General features: G+C 40.9%; 1 protein-coding gene across 2 annotated transcripts in view; it reads right to left on the bottom strand.

Annotated features, from left to right (window-relative positions):
- Positions 1-15789, bottom strand: part of PRRG1 (proline rich and Gla domain 1) — a 37601-nt gene extending 21812 nt beyond the window's left edge. Inside the window, exons 1-2 of one of the 2 annotated variants that reach the window (XM_026091485.1) lie at positions 15700-15789; positions 1951-1998 (exon numbers count right to left, since the gene is read on the bottom strand). The gene's annotated coding sequence lies outside the window, so the exon portion shown is untranslated. The remainder of the gene's footprint in view (positions 1-1950; positions 1999-15699) is intronic. The other variant, XM_026091486.1, reaches the window with a different exon arrangement.
- Between the last annotated feature and the right edge of the window lie 8675 nt (positions 15790-24464).

Raw genomic sequence — 24464 nt, 5'->3', positions numbered from 1 at the left:
CACCACAGTGTTCAGCATATTATTATTAATTATTGTAAGGTAACAGAAGCAGAGGGCTTAAAAAATTATTCAGATACAATATATAAGCTCTTTTATTAGCCTGAGTTTTTCTTAGCAGACTATCCTATGCCAAGACAAAAACACCTTTTCCCCTTGCTTCTTGAATAAAACTATTAGAATGGCATTCTGGGTAGTCCAATTTTTAATGCCCCAAATATTTGCACTTCTGAAGGAACTGACAAACTTTTGATAATTAACAGATCAAAAAAAATTTAGTCACTGGTGTAACTATTCTCTTCATGTGTTATGAGTTTCTTATGCCATTTATTACCCTCTAGTTTCAGGCAGCTGCCTTTGCAACAGTCCCTCAGGGAAGATCCACAGCAGTGAAGAGTGTGACCCATGAGAGCTCCCCCACTCTCAGTTGAGTCACAGTATGTGTTGCATGACATGCATCTTGCCAAATGTCCCCTCTCTAAGGGAAACTTTTTTCTGCATTGAACTTCAGCTAGCCGTTAACACTTCATGCTTTAACAAATAACTTTGGTGTGGATTTCAATGCAACATTTGAAAACATGCACATCCCCGCCTATGCTCATGGTGTCACAACTAGAGAGCTCTGCCTATGGGGAGCTTAGGAGGAAACAAGCGGAGCAATGTCACCCAACCCTGCTAACGGCAGTGCTCCACTGAGACCACAGTGGAGCACTCTAGGCACGCTTCCTTCACAGCCGGCACTAGGAGCTTGGTATGTGGGAAATGAAGACCAGAATATTCACACAGACAGAAGACTGAAAAATTGGGGGAACATGTAGAGAAGAGGGGAAAAAAAAGAAAACAAAAAAAGCTTTTATTTTCTTCAGTGGAAACTGATGCAAATACATTATAAACTAGTTAGTAGCAAAACACATATTTAATTTCTCCTCCCGCTTCCTTCGTTAACAAAAGGCACCAGTGCGCCCTTCCCCAGCAAATATCAAACACAGTGACTTTCCAGTGACTGTGGTGCAGAAGCTTTCATTCAACAATCCACATGAGCTCTTACAGCAATTTCAGGTATTTAGACAGCCCAGGAACTAACTAGGTCAGTTTCCTACAGATTTGTGTCTTACCTTTTTACACTCCCTGCCTTCCCTCCATCCTCTGCATTGTCCCCAAATGTCTTCATTTCTAAGCCTCCTGTTCTCCTTAAGATCCCACAAAGTATGGCTAGTTCCCTAGCATGTCGTAGCATGGCCACGACACCTGAATACTAGCTGGGCAAGAGGCTGGTTCAGGACATGCAGGCAATGATTGCCCTGCCACCAGATGGACAAAACAAAAAACTTAAAGCTCACAGTACAGGCTTTCCCTTTGCAGAGGAACTACTTGGGTCTTTGGCCTCTATCCAACTGTCCCTTCCCCCAAAATGTGCAGGAGCTTAATTATATCTAAACCCTCTGCTCTCTATCAGTCTTGGTTCAAGCTGACCATTGCTCAAAGGTCACTTGGAGGAAAGGACTGAAGAGAGTTAATTACATAAACCTTTCTTCCTTCAGTTTATTAGCTGGTTTATGAAGAGGGCTGACAACATTACAGGAACATCTTGACCTTTTACTAACCCATTTATTCCTTTACTCAACTATTTATTTCAAGTTTCCAGCTTTCTAGCCTTCAAGAACCATACTGAAGGCTAGGATAATCCTGTGGTGTCAAAGCAATGTTTTTCATATGTATATGCAAATGCAACAACAAAAGCCACATAAGTAGCATTTTACTAATAACACCAATTCTTTCTGTTTCAGGAAACTCTCTCTCAGCTATTCTTTACATAGTATCCCCCAAAAGTACGTCATATATCATCTTAGATTTGCTTGTAAAAGAAGCAACAAACAATACAGTGGAAAGCACAGGCCATTCTAAAGCCAAGCTGAGTGTCAAATTCCCTATTCAACAGCAAGCTGAACATACCTGACCAAGAGCTATTCAACAGGCGATGTCTTCTGAACTTCTACTTAACTGTCAATATAAAGGGAAAACAACAAGAAAAACCCACGCTCAGAATCAGCCATCCACCTCTAGTAGGAAATATGCCTCAATGAACTTTAAAGCGCCTACAAGACAGCAAAGGAGCTGTGCCAAGGCCCCTGCTGCTCACCACCAGTACAGTGCTCACCCCCAAAGGGCTGTGGCGTCCTACTGAGGAGAAACAATTCGCATGAAGCAAAGTTACCCAGCTGCACATTTCTTTCCACAACTGAACATTTTTCCCCCTCAATACTGAAAGAGCCCACACCTTGTACACACTCTCTATAAACAGAATATTTTTATACACGTGCTTCCCAAACTATGCTCTAGTTCTGCTGTGCATCCCTTACATTGGATAGCAAGCAAGTTTCAGCATTAGAAGTATACTCCTGTTGGCTCAAGATAATATTTATGCAAGATTTTGTTGTATTTGTTAGAATAACTGTATTCCATCTGTTAGCAGATATGGTGAGGAAAATGCAGCCAGAAGAAGTATAACTTTAATGGAAACTTCTCTACAGCAGGTACCATTAAAGGACAGAGGGCCCAGTAGAGGGTATATATGTCCAAATGCCTTCATTATTCTTGCTCACTGACTATCATGTATTCTAAAGACACACAACCTTAAGAACAAAGCATATCCTTGAGGGAAGGGATTATAAAGAGAATGAAAAATAAGGATAATGTAAAGAGAAGCAGCAATATTGACTATCACTTGATTTCTCTCTTGCTGCATTTAACAGAGACTTTGAACACTGTAATGCCAGCATGCTCCTTTCACAACAGAGGAGGAATGTGCATTCCAGTACCCAGGCAGGGAAGGGGAAATGGCTTGTGCCATTCTGCAGTACAACCAACAGAGGATACAGCTCTTAATTTCAATTTTGTGATGTATCCAATTAATGAGGCTCCTGGGATACAGTTTACAACCATATGCCATATAGAGCTGCTAAAAACAGTGGAATTGGTTATTGTTATGTCAACACTTAAACAGGTTATCAAATTAAGAAATACTCTGAATTTGAATCCCCAAAACATAATGATTGTGTCCAACCTAAAGCAACTTCCTTTAATAGTAGCTTACAGAAAATCAAGGTGTCTGGAATGCAGCTATATAGACTGCTCAGAAAGGCACAGTCTCCTGACCAGTTGCGTAATTCTGGTTTCAATACTGGTAGTTGCATAAGTGTTCAATTATTCTTCCCAAGAACTGTCCCAGACGGTTCACACTATATGCATTTTGAGAATTTTACTTTGGACTAGCTCTGATTTGGTCCCCTGGGATGAGCACTGCATGGCAGTTGGATGGCATCAGATACTTTCTTGGAGCATATCTTCTAGTTTACTTTAATCCAAAAGGAATTCAGTTCCAGTGCTTTAAAATTACTGTGCATTATGGTGACAACTGGGAGTTTTGCTTCCAAAGCGCACTCCTAGTCTGAACTAAAATACTACTGCAGATGAACCCAATGTATACTGCATGACTACAATCACAGCAGTAAGAAGCAGTAAAGAAGAAAGCTCTAGACAAACCAGTCCTCAGCAAAGAATCAAAGGTTGTTATGGGACAATAGTAAATGTCTGGCAAAACTCCCTGTGAAACTACAAAATTACCCTGATAAACAAGTTGGTAAGAACAAAGATAACATGAGACCCACCTTCAAGCAGGAAAGTAACTGCTGGGAAGCTAGTTGGGAGGAATACCTCTCAACCAGAATCTGCTGGGAGCATCATTTGGAAACACATTAGGAAAACAAAGCCTCTCTCCTCTCCACCCTTTCCCCCCTCAACATACAGTAAAATAGACTTTTGAAGCTGCCTACTGCTTGTCTCTTATCTCCAAATGCTGTGTTCCCACTTTGGAAATTAAACAGTGCTTTGGTTTTAAGAATTCTATCAAGTCAACTCATTGAACTCTAGGCAAATTCAGCTGTAGGGATATGTTGAACACACTTAAAGCTAATTAAAAGAAAAAAGCAGCACTGTTAATACATCGGATACAGTAGGGTTCGATTTAAGAGTTAGAATACTGTACGTACGAGAGAAAGAAAGGTAAGAGTGTTTGCTCGGAAAAACTGGAAGAAACAGACATCTGGAAACTAAGAGACTATCTATCAAAAACTAAAAATACCTTTGTTCATCTTTTCTCAAAATAAATGTAATAATGAAAAAAACCCACCAACCCAAAAATAGTGGAAACTTGTAACTACAGATGACAAAATTTAAATCAAGTTTGTGATCACCATTACCATATTTTAAATAACTTCCTTTTCAGTATCTGTAACTGGCTTCTAAGACAATCAAGTAATACATAAAGTCAATATATAAGCAGCCAGGGAAAGTACATTATGACCTTTCCATGTTACAGGTGGCTGAAGTTTTACATAATATACTGATACAAATTTATATTTTATACTATTAAAGTGACAGCTGCTTATTGAATACCTATCATACAATCCTTCTGTCTTTTTATTTTTTATTAAAAAGATAAAATAATCAATGGAACTGCTAGCTCTTTTCAAACAAAGAAAGAAACCCATTAACTATATCAGAATTGGTTCAGACATTGTTTTTTTTATAAAATGTTTTCACTCACAACCTCCCCAGGTTAGAAGCAGCTTTGAATGTGCACTTATTTTCTTATTTCCCTCCTCTGTTTTGTTCTCCTGTTTTCATAAAAGGGAAATGTTTGTATGCATTTTGTAAATTAATTAAGAACAAACCAACTCTCATTTTGCAGTTCAGACCACCTACCGCTGCCTTAGACAACAAACTGAGGAACGTAACTCAGAGAGGGCTACTTGCTGGGAACTGGAATGCATCTGGATTAAAAATTACATGCTGCTTCTTATTTTCTTCTTCTTTTTTTTTTTTTTAAGAAAAAATCCTTTATGTTTAAATAATCACTGTATAACAAACCACCTAGTTTAGAGAAGGCAGACATTTCAGCTGATCTAATTCTAACACACAGTCAGCACAGGCTGACCTCTTCGCTATACGCTTGTGACCATGATAGAGAAGGTAAATACATTACAGCTATCCATTATGTTCTCACAATATGAGAAACAAGAGGGCGCCCAACAACAAAAACTGACATTTAAATAAGTCAAAGGACCAGAATTTTCACACAGTGCATATGCATAATTAAATTATGGAACTTGTTGGCATAAGATGCTGTTGAGGAGAAAAAAATATAAATGGGTTTAACAAAGAAAGGAGATTATTAACAGAGGAGAAATTCACTAGTTGCTGTAATACACAATTGTCCAGACTATACCCTCTGGCCCAGGAAATTTCTGATCAACTGATAACCCAGGAACGTACAAGGGGAAGGCCTGTTCTGTCCATGCTCTGTTCCTAGGTTCTTCCCACAGCACCTCCTGCCAGCCACTGGCACAACACAAGGCCAGAACTGACCTTTTGGTTGATCCAGTACAGCAGTTCTTACCTCTGTTCTTCAGTATGCGAAAAAGGCTAATCATTTAGCTCCTGATGATCTCTAAGTTAGTAATATCTAGTTTATGATCTTCTACAGTTTATGGCCAGACATAATTTTCCAAGTGTTTCAACCATGTATTTCAACCAAGAGCCACTTAACCTTCAGATTTTAATATTAATTTTTTTTTCAAAGAAATATGTATTATTACATACACAAGAGAGGCACCGTATATACATTTTATTGATTACTATCTGGCTACGAAAGCAGGGAATCAGTCTAGTGCCCAGTATGGAATGGGTAACTAGTCTCAGTTCATCTTCAAAATGGTTTATGACTGGATTGGGACCAGTGCAATAAATAGCAGTACATAATATGAAGTATGTTGATAGATGGCGAGTGATTTCTTTAATGGATCCTATTCACTATCTACAATCTCCCTAGTTTATCAGGCTCTGGACCCCTTATCCCCCAAAATGACACATGACAAAAAATTCAGGATTAGAAGCAAAAAGAAGGTTATAATGGCGCTGTCTGAGTCTTCAAAGCATTTAGGGGTCAGGGGGAGAAAACAAGATGGAGTACTACTTTTATTTCAGATTATACCTCTCCAAGCAAGACAAAGTTCTCTCTTCTTCCTTCTTTTAATTCAAACTGATACCTGAACAGATTTTTAAGGCCAAAATAAAGCTAAATACTAGCACCAAAAGAGATAGAGGTATTGTAAAGAGCAAAGATCTGGTCTGTTGTCACTTGATATTTGATCGGCATTGCCTGCCCTGTGGGTGTAAAGGCAAGCTATATTTTGTTTGCGGTACCAGAATCAGAGAGAAGGATCGAGAAACAGTACCTGAGCAGAGTCCATTCACAACAATATAATTTCATTGCAGGTATAGTGTATGCCTACGCAGAAAAGATCACAAGATCAAAGCCAAAAACGTACCCGGTTTTTCATACTTTGCAGCTCTTAGGTACTTCTTCTCCACCATGTCTTAAAAAGCAAAGCCACCACCTACGTATCACAGATCGCACCTTCAGGGATTTTCCAGTAATACAAACCAGCTGTAAAAGTTGGTGTTCAACTGTACCAGTCTGTATCCATTACTAACTATTCAATCTTTTGACAAGCCTCTTCACAGATGAAGGGGGGAGCCCAACCCCCACAAAAAAAACAAACCCAAGACCTGACAATTCAGTACATTTGAAAAAGACTGCCCTCAACTTGCTGAACTTTTTTCTTGAAATTGTTACAACACTGAAGGCTAAGGAGCAATAGCTAATTTTATTAATTCCCATCTAAATTACCAGCATTTTGAAGTAGCTATATTTCTTAAAATCAGAAAGATTCTACATCCCAGAATGTGCATTTTTGTGGCAAAAGAATCCTGGAGAATTTCGCATTGGCAGCTTTGTTCTGCATATGACAAAGTTAAGCCTATACTTTGTAACTCTTATTTTGCTTTTTTTTTTTTTGTGATGAGGAAAAAGGCAAGCAAAATATTCTGCTCTGTACAGGAATTATATTTACCACTCGCTGCACTGGTAAGCCAATGTCTTACCCCTCTCTCTTACTCCCACCCAAGAAAAAACAAAAAGTAATTTCTTTCTGAAGTGTTACACTGACCTAGAGAACGTGCAAACAAAGCTTTCTCTTCGCAATATCTGTGTGCTGTCAGCACATTTCAATACAAGTTTCCACCTTGCCCGTTTTCCCCTGAAGCAAGGTACATATGATAGCATTTCAAGGCATTTTTTAATGGAATTTTCCAGTCGGTCAAAATTAAATTGCATAGATGTGGACAGAATAGTCATACAAAAGGTATAAATATATATATTTCATCTTATCCAATTATATGGTAACTAGGGAAAACAGATAATGCGGCACAACTCTTTTGCAGATCTTTATCAAGTCTTCTGTCACATTGGGGAATTGCATAAAGAGAGCACACAAACGTATACAATGCTAGAATCCACAAAATGACTGCAGCCATACTCTTTAAATGACACACTCTTAAATGATACTCTTAAAAGACTGAACAGCCCTACAAACCAGACAAAAACCTAGAATTTAACAGTGCTATTTCCCTCTCCCACAACACCCCCCTCTTCCCCTCACATCTGCATAACTTGAATTTCCATATAAATTAAGTATGCACATATTAGGATTGGCTTTTTTATTGCATTACACATAATTTGTTCTAAGTAGGATTTGAACAAACCCATGCGCAAAAGCACTCAACTGATTTACATGTTTGGAGTATAATAAAAGCATGGTAACATGATGTGTTGGCTTCAGCCTTGAAGCAGAGTTAAGAAATTTCTCCTCCCTTCCCACAGCTCCCGACCACCCTTTACTGAAGGTCACTGCCCTGATTTGAGCTGATGCAGTTCTGTGCCCTGCACTACAACTCTAAACTGTCCCACAGATCTCCCTGTCCTCCCCTACCTGCCTCACTCTCAAAGACTGCTGCAGAAAGGTAGTAGAAAACTTCCTAGACTATTTGCCACTGAAGCCAACCTATCAAGTAACTAATTTTGCATCCCTCCTTTAGACTGTTTTTATCAGGATAATCTTTACGTCGCAATAGCATATATTACATTTGTTTTTAATAAGACTGAAATCAAGCACCTATTTTCTTTTTTTAAACAGGTACAACTCTGAATTACTAGAAATGCAAAAACGGAATAATGCAACAGGATTTCTTTTTAAAGGGCACTAACACAGTTTTACTATTTTGAGGTTGTTTTCCCTTAGCAAAAGGACTTTTTGTCTACCTGGAGTTTCTCCATGCCCTCTAGCTCAATAATTTTAGTCACTGTTGCTTTTCAAACAGCTAGGACAGAACAGTAGAAAACCAAAGTTAAATTCATGGAAGTTTAAAAAAAAAAAAGAAAAAAAGAAGACTAGTGTAGAGGATGGAGGCATCTTGAGTGTCATAACCAGCTTATAGCTGATCAATCACACAGTGTGAAAACATAGAAAACAAAGCTGCATGAGTTCCACCTTCACAGAAATATCTGTATCAGTATATACTACCTGTATCAGGGTATATACTTAGTTTTCCACATTCTCCAGTACTGTGAAAACACTGTTAAGAGCAGCTCCTCAAACTAAAAGAACAATTGACCCTCTTATATCCCTTAAGGAGTGTTTCAATACAGTACTCATTCTGCCTGCAAGTAGGAAGTACAAAAAAAAGCATACGACAAAAAATTCAGGAAGACTTTGGCTTCAGAAATGAGTTTTGAAAGATTTAAGGCCAGAAAAAATTTTACATATATTGAAGTCACTTAAGCACTGAAGTGCCCAATTAATGTGCAAAATTAACTATATTTGAAGATATATTTTAACTCCGTATGTGCTTTTGACTTAAGTAGTTAATTCTTGAAGGCTTCATTCACAAGTGAAAGGTCTTCTGCAGCATCTGCATGTCTAACATTTGTTCATGGAGACTTTAAAGGGTGTCTCCCCTCAGAAGCTGTATACCTATCCCAACAGCTAAAGGATGTGGAGAAGGAGAGGAGTCTTCTAAGGTAAACAAGTAATTTACTGATTTTTTTTTTAAATTCCATAATTCTGCTGTATACATTTATACATGAAATACACTGCAGAGGTCACTGGAGAACCTCCCCAGGCATCCTACCCACCAGCAGGTGTATCTCCACCTTTTGTATTTCTAGTGTAGATCACTTCAGCCTGGACACAAATCTGATCAAACCTTTGCCAAAAGTTCCTAAAGGACAGCCATAGTGGGAGTGCTTCAAAGCTTCAGTCCTTCTGAGACAACTCTGGATGTGTTGACCTCGTAGTTGGGTACTTCTTTATAATGTGTCACAGATGGCCTTGCCATGAAAGACAAGTCTGTTCACCTTGTCTATCGCTTTTCCCACTTGACTTTGCCCCTGAATCTATTCATGAGGTCCTTGTCCCTCCTGACGGACTTGCTTGTATTCCCTGCCTTGAGCAGCATACTGCTGTTTTTCCATGATGTCAGCTGAGAAAGATACTGATACACTGCTGCCTCACTGATGGTTTCATAGCCAGCTTTTAAACCTATCCCAGCTAAAGCTGCTGTCTGAGCAGGTAGCCCCACTTCTTCTGTCACACACAACCACATGTTCCTGCTTCCTCCCTTCAATCAACCCAAGGTCTAGTGGCCTGACAACAGAGCTAACCCAGCACAAAACCTTTTGTGTGTTTGTTTTAGTTTGACTGGTCTTGTTTTTAGACAGATCAGCTCCCTGGTTCACTTGACTGCACAGTATCAGGCGTGCTAATGCCAACATAACGAAAGTGGTCAGAATGCAAACCAGGCAAGGAAGGTGAGGAAGAGTAAAAACTCTGTTTGCAGCAGCAGCATGTGTTTACATCAGTTAAGTCACTTGCAAAGTCACACTCTCAGTTCTCCAGACTAAGCCATGCCTTTATTTTGTTGCTGCCCACAGTTCCGATAAGCAGCAGTGGCAAACAGAAAACAGCACAGTGAGTCCGTTTCATTTCTGATAGTCAGTACTGCTGAGCTGCACTGAAACTAAATGTCAAGGACTGTGCTAATTTCAGCTGCTGCAGTGGAAAATCTATAATAACCAGAGGAGAGGCAGTAGATTTTGCTAGTAATTCTGCTGCCGATACCTCTTTCAACCCTTTCCTATAGCCATGAGAATGAGGAACAGGGAAAGAAAGATGGACAGTAAGTTGCTCCCAATATTAGCAAGTAGTTTGGAGAGCAAAATGACAGTTGAAGAATACACAAAAGGTCAGTGAATAGCACACTGATAAATCTGGAGTTACAAGCAGGTGCAAAAGTTTACATGTCTGATGATGCCATTATTTCTGATTCTTCCTGGTAGCATTTCCACAAACTGCTTCACACCAGCAAGCTAACAAATTCATATTCTTTCAGGCAAAAAGAACCATTCTTCAGTGTTAAGTAGTCGACATTTAAAAATTTGGCTAATTTTAATAGATATTACACAAGAGGCAGTTAAATTAGAAAGGAGCATTTATGGAGGAATTACTGTAAGGTGAATCTTGAAAGTGGATCATGAAATTCATTGTTATACTACACGAAAACAAGGAGCTCAGCAAAGCAGGAACATCCAGAATTATAACAATAGGGTTTAACATCTTGGTATAAACAACAAAAAAAAATCCAGCCTGACCTAGAGTTCTGGAGAAAAAAAAAAAAATTCTGTTTTCAGGCAACAAACAGATTACAAAGTTTTCTCTATGACAGGCTATTCCAAGACTACCTTTCACATATTTTTTTCTCTAGTTTGTAGTATCACTTAATCTGATCACTGTTGGAGAAATAATACTGGAGCAGAATGGCCACTATGATGCTGAAAAGTTGCAAGTAAGTATCACAGGTGATCTTAAAACATGAGATAACTTTCATAAGCTGTTTCAGAAGCAACATGAGAAGACTGATTCAAATACTTCAGGAGAAACACTTCACTGAGTGGGTGGAGTGGTCACAGCACTATGTGAATATCTAAGATTTGTGCAATCTCAAACTTCAAAGATGACAGTTGGAGGGCAGTCTCTCTCCCTCTCATGCAAGAAGTGTTCTTACTCTGAAAATAGGAAACATTTTTTGTGCTACTATACTGTCTAGGAGTCTTATCCCTAGATGCTAACTCCAATACATTAGGCTGGGCAAAGATGTTTCTTGTCCAATTTTTACAAGTTTATTTCTGAACTGGTGCATAGCTCATATCCAAAGTTAAAGATCTTTTACATAATGATCACCTATGCTTAAGAGTGAGCCATAGCCTGAAATATGTATAAAATAGCTTTCAACAAATGTTTTCTCAGTAAATCAAAAACATGGTATGACTTTAAGTGGTTAGTATGCAGTTCCTTCAATCCACAGTCTCAAGATAGGTTTTGCTTTTGAAATGTACTTATTTTAATAATGGTATTTAGCAACCCTAGTCAAAGTACAAATCCTTTGATAATCAGTACCATCAACAGTTGTTGGCAACAACAAGAGAAAGGGCTAAGCATATTTCAGACCTCACAAGCGTATATCAAATTTTACTTAACAAGAGCCAGCAAATAGAACAAAGGTAAACAAGGAAAAGGCCGGGTATTGTCAGATTAGATTTTAAAAGGTCAAATAGTTACCAACATCTGAACTCGACCAAAAAATAGCTGGCAGGAGGAGAACAGATATTAGACATTAGGTCATCTAATCCACTCCCTTGCCAGTTCTGTATTGTTCTCCACTGCACATTTGCAAGTATTTTTGCTCATAAAGTGAGAGGGGAGAGGGAACAACAGATGGGGAAGAAGGTGGACTGCCTTTGGAGGCTGAAGCAAAAAAGACACTGCAGAAACTCAAGCCAGAGAGAGAGATTATTCTGGAAATATAGTTGGTTGGAATTCAAGAAAGAGTAAGACGGCATAAAAAGCAGCAGAGTTGTTCAGAATTGAGCTGAGAATATGAAACCAAAAACTCTCAAAAGACCTCATTTGTTGAGAAAATGGGAAGATATGACAGAAATGAGATTAGCAGTATCAATGAAAAGGGCAGTGGAGTGGCAAAATGTTTTTGTTTTTTCCAGCACTCACTCTGGGGGGTAAGTGGTACCAACTGCATGTCATGCCACATCATATCCCCCACAACAAGCTGTTTATAAGAGCTGGGTAAGGAAAACAATCCAGAGTCAGACATCATAATTTTTTTAAACCTGATTAATTCTGTGACCATCTCACCAGGTGGCTATGGAAACAGTTACTATCACAAGTGAGGGAGGTCATAGGGGTGGGAAGGATGAAAGGAGGGAAAAGAGGGTCACAGGAGACAGGAAACACACAGGGGAAAAAGGCATAGCAAACAAAAAAGGTTCACAACACCACAGTCCAAAACAAGTGAATACTGTCCTGAAGCATAATCTATCCCTGCTTTTGCCACAGTGTTCCTTCATGACGCTAAATAAATCACTTCAGAATGTAGTTTAAGTGTGCACTACTACATGCCTTTTATTTTAGGGGTGCATTCCTCAAAATTTGAGTGCTTGACTTGCAAAACCAGCATGTGCTTATACCAGCAATTCAAGTTATTTGGGCCTGTGTTTTGAATATAAGCCAGGATACAGAACTCAGTACCCTGAAGGAAAAAAAAAAAAATCAGAACCTAGGTGTACCAGATTTGGTCTCTATAGTTTTACCTTTCATTCTTCATGTGGACCACATGGATGATTTTTCCTTGTCTTGGGAGACTTTTGTTAATACGAATCGACATTTGTCAAATACTGAGATATTAGAGTGATAAGACCAATAGATGACTACACAAAGAAATTTATAATTCCATATTCAAAGCAAATTTTAATGCAGATTTGAATAATGTTCAGGAAATAAGTCTTGGGGTTACACAGCTCAAGGAATGAGTATAAAGCCAAAATACTTCATTTCTTTAATAACTTGAGGATAACAGGAATTTTTATGAAACAAACAATACATTATTACTATAAAAACATAGTCCAACCTAGATGTGCAAGGATGGTGAATTAAGGTTAGATAAAAAGCCTTAATCCTATTCTTTTTCATTTGCAACTGCTTCTGGAAATGACAATATTAGTACAGTTACTGTAGTTATAACTATTAACTTTTAATAAAAGAAAAGTGATGCCATCAATCTCAAACCACCAGAGCTGGTTATCTTAATTTCACCATGCAATGCTTCGCCATTTGGGCTCATACGTTATCTTGCAGCAGTAGTTAGCTGTAATCCTCTACATGAACTTGCAGGAGAAGGGATAATCCACATTTTGCCTGAGGATTTCCAGATATTTGTTAATTCCAAGAGAATGGGGATACACAGGAATCCCAGGCTCTTTCCTAATCTGTTTCAGAGTAAACTTTTCTTGACTAGACATAGGTTGAAGTGAGATTACTGAACGGATAAATAAAAAAATCTCATTACTGTTCATCTCATTACTGTTTCCATACTTCATTCACAAATAGAAGTCCCCTGTTCCCTCTTCTCTGGCTTCTAATCTCACTCCCCTGGTCCAGTAAGAACTTCTCTCAAAACCTCATCTTTACTGGGTATGTCTGCTCAGACTGCTAGTCACCTCTCAGGCACAACCACTTCATCAATGGCACTCTCCATTCAACAGCAGACCCTAAATGCCCAACATCACAGTTGCACAACCCCTTTAAACTGGTATGTATATGTGGAAATATATATTTATTTATATAAAAAGCAGTACTTTTATGTATAAATAAAGCCTTTCCCCACCCTATTGTCACCGAAATCGCCTTTTGATAACACTATTACACATCTTTCCTTAAGCCAGCATAAGCATTCCTATGGCAGTGCAGGGAACCAGACCTGAGAAATAACTAGGTTAATTGGAAAAAAGATGAAAAGATTAGTGTGAATTTGAGGATAATACTCTAATCTACTTCATCCTACGGTTGTATCAGCAATGGTGCCAGCATAAGGGACAGGATGGTACAAAAAGTGGAAACCAGCAATGATGGTGCAGAAGAAGCAACGTTATCTTTCAGTAATGGTGCCAACCAAAAGTAACGATAAATCTAAGGCACTGATTTTAATCTAGAACTCTAGCTCCTGCATACATATCCCCATCCTCAGACTTACCTATGACAACAGACACTTAAGAACCTCAGGTTTTCATTTGCTTTTAGTCTCTTCCCCTTAACTCACTAGTTCGTTTCTCCTAGGTTTTGTTCCCAATAAGCCCAGCAAGTGCTGGCTCTTCCATCCCTCGCTCAATGCAACAGTCAATCCCAGCTTTGACTGTGATGACATTAAGGCTCTTTACCCCCCTGCTCTTGTTTCCTGTGAACATGAATAGGTTGCTCTCTTGCCTGTGTTAGACCTAGGAGAGGTCCATCAGAGCCCTGGAGAATCAGACTCTTAGATTCCATGCACATGCCCAAACTCAGCAGCTTAAAGTTTCAGCTGTAGTGATAGCCCCAGCTATTGCATGGCTAGCACAGATGGAGTCTTTGGGCAACTCTGCTAAAAGCAAAAGGAAGTTTTAAGCAGGAATATGAAAAGTATAAGTGGTTAGAGCTTTTGGGGTTTGGGTGGCAGATTTCGTTTGTTTTTTAACTTTAGAGAAAATAATTGCTGTCTTATTTGGAGACAGCCATCAACCTCCTGCAAACAAGTCCACTGAATTTTTTTGTTAAATACAGCCAAAACATTTTCTTCCTTGACTTAACTGGAAATGGCAGAAATCCCTAGAGAGAAGTTTTCCCTGCAACTTCACAAGCTTCACCAGACATTTCAGCCTGGCAACGAGGGCTTCCAGCAGCTCTCACTCCGATTTAATCCTTTCCCATCACTTGCAGTCTCCACCGCACAGCCACCGATTACACCTTTACCTTCCAGACATCCAGCTGCAGCAGCGAGGCTGGTAAGGAGCCCCAGATCCCAAACTTACGCGACAAAAATGTCACTTGCCCTTCCCCTCCCCTCCCCATCACAACACACCCACGAACAAGCCAGCATCAGATAACCGGGGGAGAAGGCCGATGAAAGGGCCCTTTCTCTCCGCCCGGGGAGCCCGGGGCTGCCACAGCGGGGGCAGCCGAGCCCTCTCGCGCAGCGCCAACGGCCAAAGGCCGCGCCGCTTCCTCCCCAGCACCCGCGCACCCTCCCGGCGAGGCAGCGGCACGGGAGCCCGCGGCACCTCCCGGCGCAGCCCAGCAGGGACTTCGGAAAGTTACTTCACAGGAAATTCCTACCCCTGAGGGGGAAGGGAGGGCGGAAAGCGGCGCCAGCAGCATACCCCCCTTCCCGCCGATACTCCCCCGCCTCACGCGCGCCCGGCCCTCTCTCTCCCCCTACACGCGTAAGGGCGGTGCGAAGCGTCCCGGCTGACTCGCACGGACCGCCAACATCCCCCTCCCCCCAAAAAAAACAACAAAAAGCCTGCGGGTAGCTCCTTCCCTCTCCCCCAAACTACCCCCTCGGACACAGCCTCGGGGCCCCACCCCAGGCAGACAAAGCGTTAGCGCGGATATCTATAGGCGCCTCTATAGGTACGTGACGGGGCAGCGCCTGGCCGCGCGGCACCTCCCACAGCCCGGCTGCCCGCTCCGCACCCGGGGCACCCCACAGTCCCCCCCAGCCCAGCCCGCTCGCCACTGGCGCCGCTCTCCTGGCTGCGCTGCGTCCCTCCGCCCGTCCCGGCCCGTCCCGGCCGCCCACGGGATGGGGCAGCAGCCCCCGCGACGGGGCGCTCCGCCGTCCGCGCTGCTCCGGACTCACCGCTCCCATCCGAAGTGCAGAGACGCCAGCAGACGGTGGCCGAGAGCTGCCGGCCCCGCGCAGCCTCCGCCCCGCTGGCTGCCCCCAAACTCTCCGGGCGCCCGCTGCTCGCCGGCGGTGGCCAGGGAGGCAACGACGCCGCGCATGCGCCGCGGGCGCCTCCCCGCCGCGGCCGCTAGGGGCCTTGCGGGGGGAGGGGGGCGGCTCCGAGGCGGCGGCGGCGGCGCTCCGGCGGCTGCGGGAGGCTGCGCGCCGCCGGCCGGGGGGCTTCCTCTGCCGCCTCTCCGCGGGCCCTGCTGCCCCTCGCTCTCGCGGCTGCCTGCAGCTCCGTCCCTTTCCCGAGTTACTCTCGGTGTCCGCTGGCCCGGGGCTGGCGGGCGCCCTCCTCCGCGAGGAGGTGGTGGGAAGGTAATTCCTGCTGGTGGGGGTGACGGCCGCCCCAGCCCTCCAACGGCCCCCGGGCCGGGCGGCGATGTAGCCTCGCCTCTGAAACCGCCCAGCTGAAAGGCCCCCGGCGGCTGTGGCGTCTCCCCTCATAAAAGTCTCCATCGCTTTATATATCTATATCTATCTATAAATATGTGTGTGTGTGTGTATATATATAATATATGTATGTATATGTATATATGTATATGCAGCCTTTTTTCATGGTAAGGAAGTAACTTTTTTTCCTCTCTGTAGTTGTGCCCTTTTAATGAAAAACTAAAATGATGCAAAAAGTCATGTCCGTTAATATGTCCTTACAACTGAATACATCAGACAGGATATTCCCAAACTGAGCAAGGGTGGAGGCTAAGCGCCTGACGGATGAGGTGTAACACCGAAAATGGATTCTGGGCCAGCAGCAAACTGGTGGGATCTTTTTAACTGTGCTTTTACAGCTTTTTAACGCTATGCTTTATACACACTAGGTTTGATTTCCTGAAGATTTGGGCTTTTGGGTACATTCAGATCTCTCTCCTCTAGTAAATATGTTTTGGGAGATAGAACCTTAAAACCTTAATGTTCCACATAAAAATTAAGGATATTTTTGTGCTGCCCCAAATTGGTGCTAACTTGAATTTTCAGTCCTTAAACTGAAAATTATGGGTATGTTACCTTAAGGTTTTTGGTTTGTGACTAGTACCTTCATTTTTTGCTCGTGTAATTTTTAATGGATGTGTACTGAAAGAGAATAAGGCTGCTCAAAAAACTAATACTGGATTAATAACCCTTAGCCGACTTCTTCAAATATGCTGTTGTCAATGGGGCAGTGGCATGACTGTAAATGATTTGGGAATCATTCACAAAAATAAGAGCTTGGCTTGCCAGAAGAAAGATTGAGATCTAAACGGTATGGGAGCCTAAAATACCATTTATTCCATGAAAAGAGAAGTGAAGCAGTCTGTAAAAATGCAACATTTTCTGAAGTTTACATTACAGCTACCTTCATATTTAAGGCTCTATGGCTTCAATTTTTAGTGGATTACTATGCTGTATACCAGTACTTTTTACCTTAAATTCTGAATTAACAGATAACTGACATTCAGCAGAAAAAGAGATGAGGTAATAGTACAGTTGCATAGGCATTTAGGGAACAGAAAGGTTGGACAAAGAATTTGCAATAGTACAAACATGTCTCAACTTCTTTAATGGACCTAGACTTAAAATTAGAGTTAGTATTTTCATATATATATATATATATATATATATATGGTGTGTGTGTGTGTGTGTGTGTGTATATATATATATGTAGTTAATTTCTAATAGACATTGAGACCATTAGGATTTAAACAGAAGAAATTACATTAATATGCCTGACAAGGCTTTGACAGATTTATCTAGGAAAAGAGAGATTCAAATCCCTTGAATCAGTAGGAGATAAAATATCTTCAGAAGAATGGTTCAACTAGACAGAAAATTTAACTTTGTCTACATAATAAGATTTTTGTTTGTTTGTTTGCTTTGAATTTTCAAAGCATGGATGTTTTTGAACTCAAAACTGCAGGTCCAAAAGTCAAAGTCAAGATGAGGAAAGAGCTTTGAAAATTATAAAATAAAGTTGTGTTATGTGCTCCATATCAAAATATCCTTAGCAATGTAATACTTACTCTTACAGATGAAATGCTGAAACAGAGGAGGCAGAGAAAGACATACTATACAAGCAAAGACTGTAGAGAGAAAAAAGAATGTCCTGAATCGATTCCATGTTTCATTTTGTATTACATTTGTCACAGTAGGGAGTATATTCAGTGAACATGGGTTCTTACATGCTTATGACAACTTTTTACCTTTTCCACATGGAAAAGTTGTTGTAAACCCAGTTGATCTCTTGAGAATTATCACCTTTGTAAGTGACATATACTTTCAACCATCTGCAAAGGCAAGGGAGGTTGTTCCTGAGTCATTTCTAAATTCCAGCAATCCCTGGTTGCTAAAATAACCTCTGGGAGTATGAACAGTTTTCATAAATTGCAATAATCACCAGGCAATTTAATTTATCCTGAAAAGTAACTGACACTGAAATGGCTTCTGTCCTGAAAGAACGTAAAATTGTTGTGAAGTTACTTAAAGTCACTTCAGTTGCCCCTTGTCTGCAGCAAAAGTACTAGAATAAGTTTAAGACAACAGCAACAAGTTAAGGAGTACACAAGTAGCATGACAAAAGGTATATGATTTTCCAGTGCTGAGAGTCTTATATTTCAAGGGGTGTGTTTAAGTTTTACCAATAACAGTTCAAAACAGAAGATAAAAAGATGAAATTTTATATGCTGCTTTGACAGTCTTTTAGCTCAGCTTGTCCTTTACCAAAGTAAAATTCCTTTTTTCCATCCAGTAACAATAGCATCAGTGAGAAAAGTACTATGTTGCTTGTCACTTATACTTTTTAGGACCAGAAAAGCATCTTCAGTGCTCTGAAGAAGGTAATCAGGGAAGACTCAAATCTATGTAGAGTAAAAGCTACATTTTAAGTTAGGGGATTGTAATTGATTTTGCAATACAGATAATTATATAATCCATTTAAACTTTACCTTTTGGTCTGAATCATCAGAACCTCTATTTTGAATTATAGGCGTATAATTCACTAATCTAATCATTTATTTATTTTCAAAAATGAAACTGTATGGTGTAATTCAATATACAGAGAGTCACTAGGTTCAAACAATAAAAATAAAAAGAGGGCATTTTATGACTCAGCTGCAACTTTTAAATAATATTTTATTAAATAAATTATGGAAATGGTATGAATTGCAGGAACTGTCTATGTCTTAGGCTCGAATATTCTACAGAATAACAAATAGCCTAATTTGTACTAAAATGGTGCCGGTAGAAATTTCCATGGTATGAATAAAAAATAATGGCAAGCTCCAATAGACTGTCTGAGAGTTAGATGCTTTCCTTCTCCCTTCCAGTCCCTCTGCCTTGAGATCTTGGACTGCAGCAGCATTCCTCTCAGCTGCTTAGGGTTACATTAGCCTCTCTTTAAAGCCCATTAAAGTGGCCTCTTATTCACCTGGAGGGTTGGTCTGGAATGCTAGGACTGATGAGAAGTGTTCCCAAGGAGCCAAGTGTGTTGCTTTGTAATGACCCCAAATCCTGCTGGATGCCTCTGTTCAGAGTTGCTACTGCAGTGAAGCGCTACCTGTTAAAGTCTTTGCATCAGCAGCCAAGTTTCACCAAACAGTTGCTTGATGCATTAGGTGAATTTACATCACATTAATGAATTATACATTATTGGGCTATTTTCAAGTGTGTTTATTGCTTTGTAATACATTAACTCGATTCAAATATTTTAAATATTTTGATATCCGTTATTATTCCACCACACGGACATTGGAATGTTTAGTGTTCTGAATGACTGACCACTCGGATCTAAATGTTTTTGTCCTTCCACAAATTAATTTATGAGTTTTACACTCCCTTTCCAAACACTGACTGGAATTTTGGTGCATTCAGGTCATAATGTGAATCGTTTAGAGAGAACCATTTTGCATCCATGAAGGTATTCACTTGAATCACTGTAGGTCACAGAAATGTGCTGTTGATCAAAGCCAAATATTATAAAGTAATTGCAGGTTTTACTGCCATTCTATAACCTGCAGGAAGGAGAGCAGGTTGTATACAAGGCCTATACCATTGCTTTTATAGTGCCTATTTTATTTTTATTTGTGGCTTCCGTGTGATCTATGAAAGTGCCGTAATTATCTCTTATAATTTTATCTTTTATAATTTTATCTTTTATAATTTTTTCTGTGGTGTTGGGAAAAAAATGAATAAAGGGAAAAACATCAGGACAAACTGAATGCTTTGACTGTGCAGTTCTTCCCTGTACATAAGCAACCACAAAACCCTCAAAATTGTGTGACATGAATCTACAAGTTATTTAAGACAGTTTTAAACTTTGGAACTGAAGATTATGTGCCTAAATTCCTACTGAGGCATCAAAATAAGCAACTTTCTATTCAGGACTTCTGAGTAGTTTTGTTTCTTGCTGGAATAGAAGATGAGGATATTCAGACTAATATCCTGGAAGAAAAACAAATAGCTGATGAAATAATCCCATTCTTAAAACATAGTCTGTCAGCTGTTAGGAAAATTCCAGTTCTCATGATATTTGTAAAAATCAATGATTTTGTATTCACACTGCTAGATTCTGCCCTACGAGTCTGGAATATATTTGCCAACTGTCAAGCATCAGAAAGGAGGAACAGGAAATAGGTAAATGACTTTTTCATTTTATAACACCATACAAAGCTTTTAAAAATCCATTTGATATAAAAAATAAATAAGCAACTGTGTATAACAAGTCTGTTGTAGTAATTTCAGCATTCCTGAAACATCACAAGCAACTCAGATTTCTTTCCTGTGGTTTATAGTGTCTCTCCAGAACATCTCAACAAAATAGCACCTTGCAATGGATTTTTTTCTTAAAGTTTGTTATACTGTTTGTAATAAATATTTGATACCCATATATAGAGGTAAGATGCATACAAAAAAGGCAAGTATCCCAAGTGTAAAGTCCAACATAAATTTAAATGAGTAGAAATTGACTTATTTAGCACTCTTTTGCTTCATGCTGTCAGAATTCCACTGACATAATGTTACAGAATGCAGCACTACATGCATTCTGATTGTTAACAAAATTGTAAGGAGAATTGTATTTATTCTTCACAGTCTTCCAAGTACATAAAGTCTTGAATTCACAACATAACAGTGGCAAAATCGTCTACTCACTGGATGTACCATAATTCTGTTAAAACACAGACCTGGTTAGAAGACCTTTTTTCTTTGGACAGGAGAGTAAGTCTTTTGGAAGGAGTGGTTGCTACACCTGATGGCTGTGCTGCCATTCAGGGGGACTTTGACGGGCTGAAGAAATGGGCCAACAGGAGTCTCATGAAGTTCAACAAAGAAAAATGCCAGGTCCTGCACCTGGGGAGGAATAACTCCATGCACCTGTACAGTTTGGGGGGGTGACCTGCTGGAAAGCAGCTCTGCAGAGAAGGACCTGGAGTGCTGGTGGACACCAAGTTGACCATGAGTCAGCAATGCGCCCTTGAGGCAAAGAAGGCCAGTGGCATCCTGGGGTGCATTAGGAAGAGCACTGCCAGCAGGTCAAGGAAGGTGATCCTTCCCCTCTACTCAGCCCTGGTGAGGCCACATCTGGAGTACTGGGTCCAGTTCTGGGCTCCCCAATACAAGAGAGACATGGAGCTACTGGAGCGAGTCCAGTGAAAGGCCACAAAGATGATTAGGGAACTGGAGTATCTCTCCTATGAGGAAAGGCTGAGAGAGCTGGGCCTGTTCAGCCTGGAGAAGAGAAGGCTGAGGGGGGATTTTAGCAATGTATATAAATATCTGAAGGGAGGTTGTCAAGAGGATGGGGCCAGACTCTTCTCAGTGGTGCCCAGCGGCAGGACAAGAGGCAATGGGTACAAACTGAAACACGGGAAATTTACATAAGAACAAACTTTTTACTGTGAAAGTGACTGATTTTACTGTGAGGGTGATTGGACACTGCTCCAGGTTGCCCAGAGAGGTTGTGGAGTCTTCATCCTTGGAGATATTCAAAACCTGACTGGGCATGACTGTGAACAACCTGCTCTAGCTTGATCCTGCTCTGAGCAGGGTGTTGAAGTAGTCAACCTCCAGAGGTCCCTGCCAGCCTCAACCGCTCTGTGATTCTGTCTCTAGACCAGCTCCTTGTAAACAAGAGTTTTGCAGGGGTACGGTCTGTAACAGTGGTTCTACCTGAAACATAGAAGGACTGGTTCAGGTCTTGTGTTTTGAATGATATTGTACATCTTTCAAGTAAAGGAGAAGAGACAAGCATGAAGAACAAAATAAATGTCTAGCTGCAGTACTAGAGTGCAGGCCTGATTTACAGTATCAGACTGCAGTGGGCCGGCTGCTGCTGGCAAGGCCCGGGAGAGGGAGCAGTGGGCACAGTGGGGCCACTGGGGCATGGCCTCCCCTGGGCCACCCAGAGGTGGTGAGCAGAGCTGGGCTGGGATCAGTGACCAGGGCCTGCTGTGGGCCCAGCCTGCCAGCCACAGCCGCAGGGATGGGCAGTTCCGAGGCCAAGCTGGGGGCCCGGCGGAGGGAGCTGTGGTGGGATGCAAGGCTGGAGTGGGCGTCTTGCTGGCACCACCAGGGCTGGGCCCAAGGGTGAGGCCCAGGGCCTTGGCACTGCTCCCCGGCCCTGGGCAGAGGCCCCCACAAGGCTCCCAGGGCTCCTGCTCCCTGCAGCCAGGCCTGGCCCCACGGTGCTGTCTCAGAGCTGGCCCTTAGAAAGGGCTGTGGAGCCCCGGGGCAGCTGTAGCTTGACATATAAATGTGCCCAAACTGTACTCACTGTCCAGTTTAAACAAGTAATTGTTTCACAGCTATCTATGAATAACCTAACTGAATGGTTGAAGAGGAGCAATGAAATGGATTTTATAAGTCAGAAGAAATGTGACTGTTACTGTTGCGAGAGACAGGAAGCAGAGAACCCTTTGCTGAAGTGCTAACTCTTTGTGTCAGTGAATAAGTGGATTGGTGAATAAGAGGCTTTCTCTTCAATGTACCCAAGTCTGCATGAAATCACGACATTTGAGCTTCTGTATGAGCGTTAGTGATGTAATCATTTGCCTCTGGCTCTGGAGGCTTATCCTTCTTAGCATTACAATGAGCTAGTGAGTTGCATGGATTCATTCATAGTTTATTTTTAAATGTCTTAACTATTGTTTCTGGATATCCAAGGAAATTGTAGAATGGCACTGGAGCACTACTGTTTCGATAATGCTAACCTGTTTCTACATAGCTAACAGTTATATTAGGAAATAATTGAGTTGTGGTCAGGAGCAGGAGCAAAAGCAGATTTAAAATTCAAGTTAATTTTTGGTAAAGACACACACTTTTGTCACCTTACTTTAACTTGGTAATATCCAGTAACACTGAGAAAGGTCATGCTCTTATTTTTATATCTCATAACCATGTTGAGGCTAAATCCAATGGCGAGAGCTACAAGTGGTTCTGAAAGGCATTCAACAGTTTGCAGCTGCATGGCTGATGGGAAAGCTAGTGAGAAATTAGCTTACCTAAATCATGAGCTCTTAAGGACAAGAGGTATACAGAAACTGCAAACGAGGTCAGAGAAGTAAAGATGAGCATGAAAGACTAGTATGAGCATGGAGGAATCTGATCAGAAAGGTTATGGACAGTTATATGCAGAGAGCAAGCAACATAAAGAATAACAAGAAGTCATTTTATAAACATGTTAATGATTAAAGGAAGACCTACGAATGGTCTTTCTACTACTTAATGAAGAGGAAAAGCAAGATATATATGGAGAGTAGTTATAAATGTCTTACTGTCAAAACAACTTCTGGTGGATTTGCCCAAAGTCCCGCTCCATTCAGTAAGTGATGAAAAGGAAAATATGTTTACTACATTTTTAAATAATATGTGAAGAAATTGCAAATATGCTTGAGGACAGGATAAGAATGAACAATAATCTTGATAAACTGAAAAATATAGAGTGAGATTCTATAGAAACAAATGAAAAATACTACACTTAGGCAGGGATAATCACCTGCACAGATATGGCATGGCCTTATGTAATGGTTCTTCAGAGGAGGATCTGGGGAGGGGTGAGGGATATTGTAGATCACAAGCTAAATGTGACTAAACTGAAATTCATATTGGGACTTAAAAACAATATAGTTTGAAGGACATAAAAAGTGACTTTTGTGTTCTTCTCATCGCTGTTAAGGACTCTACTGGAGTACTGTATCCATTTTCTCAAGAAAAATGTAGGCCAGTTGGAGATAGTTTAGAGGAGATCTGTGAAAATGATCAGAGATCTAAAAAGGATGGCTGAAAGGGCTGGGATTGCTTAGTCTACAGAGGAGAAAACTAAAGGGAGAAATGATGGCAGTCATATATATAGGCTCTTGCAAAGAAGAAGAGAATGATCTATTCTCCAGGTCCTTGGTGGACAGGAAGAGCAGCAAAAGAGATATTGGGAAAATCTTTCTGGTGGTAGGCTTAACAAATCAGTGGCATTCATTGCATGGACAGGTTGCAGAGTCTCAATCATGGATACTTTTTAAGAATAGGATAGACAGACAGCATCAAGGATGACAGTATCATTGATCCTGAATTGGGGCAGGAGGATTATGATTACTAGATGATCTTTTGAAGTCTTGTCAGGTTCTTTGAAGTTTCTACCAATAAACCTCAAAGCTCTTTTTGAAAGAAGGATTGTATCTAAATAATACATTTATGATTCAACAATTCCA

Source organism: Apteryx rowi, unplaced genomic scaffold, assembly GCF_003343035.1.
Source record: "Apteryx rowi isolate R43461 unplaced genomic scaffold, aptRow1 scaffold_905, whole genome shotgun sequence".
Taxonomy (NCBI): Eukaryota; Metazoa; Chordata; class Aves; order Apterygiformes; family Apterygidae; genus Apteryx; species Apteryx rowi.
The sequence above is the reverse complement of the archived record's forward strand: the minus strand, read 5'-3'. Positions and strand labels throughout refer to the sequence as shown.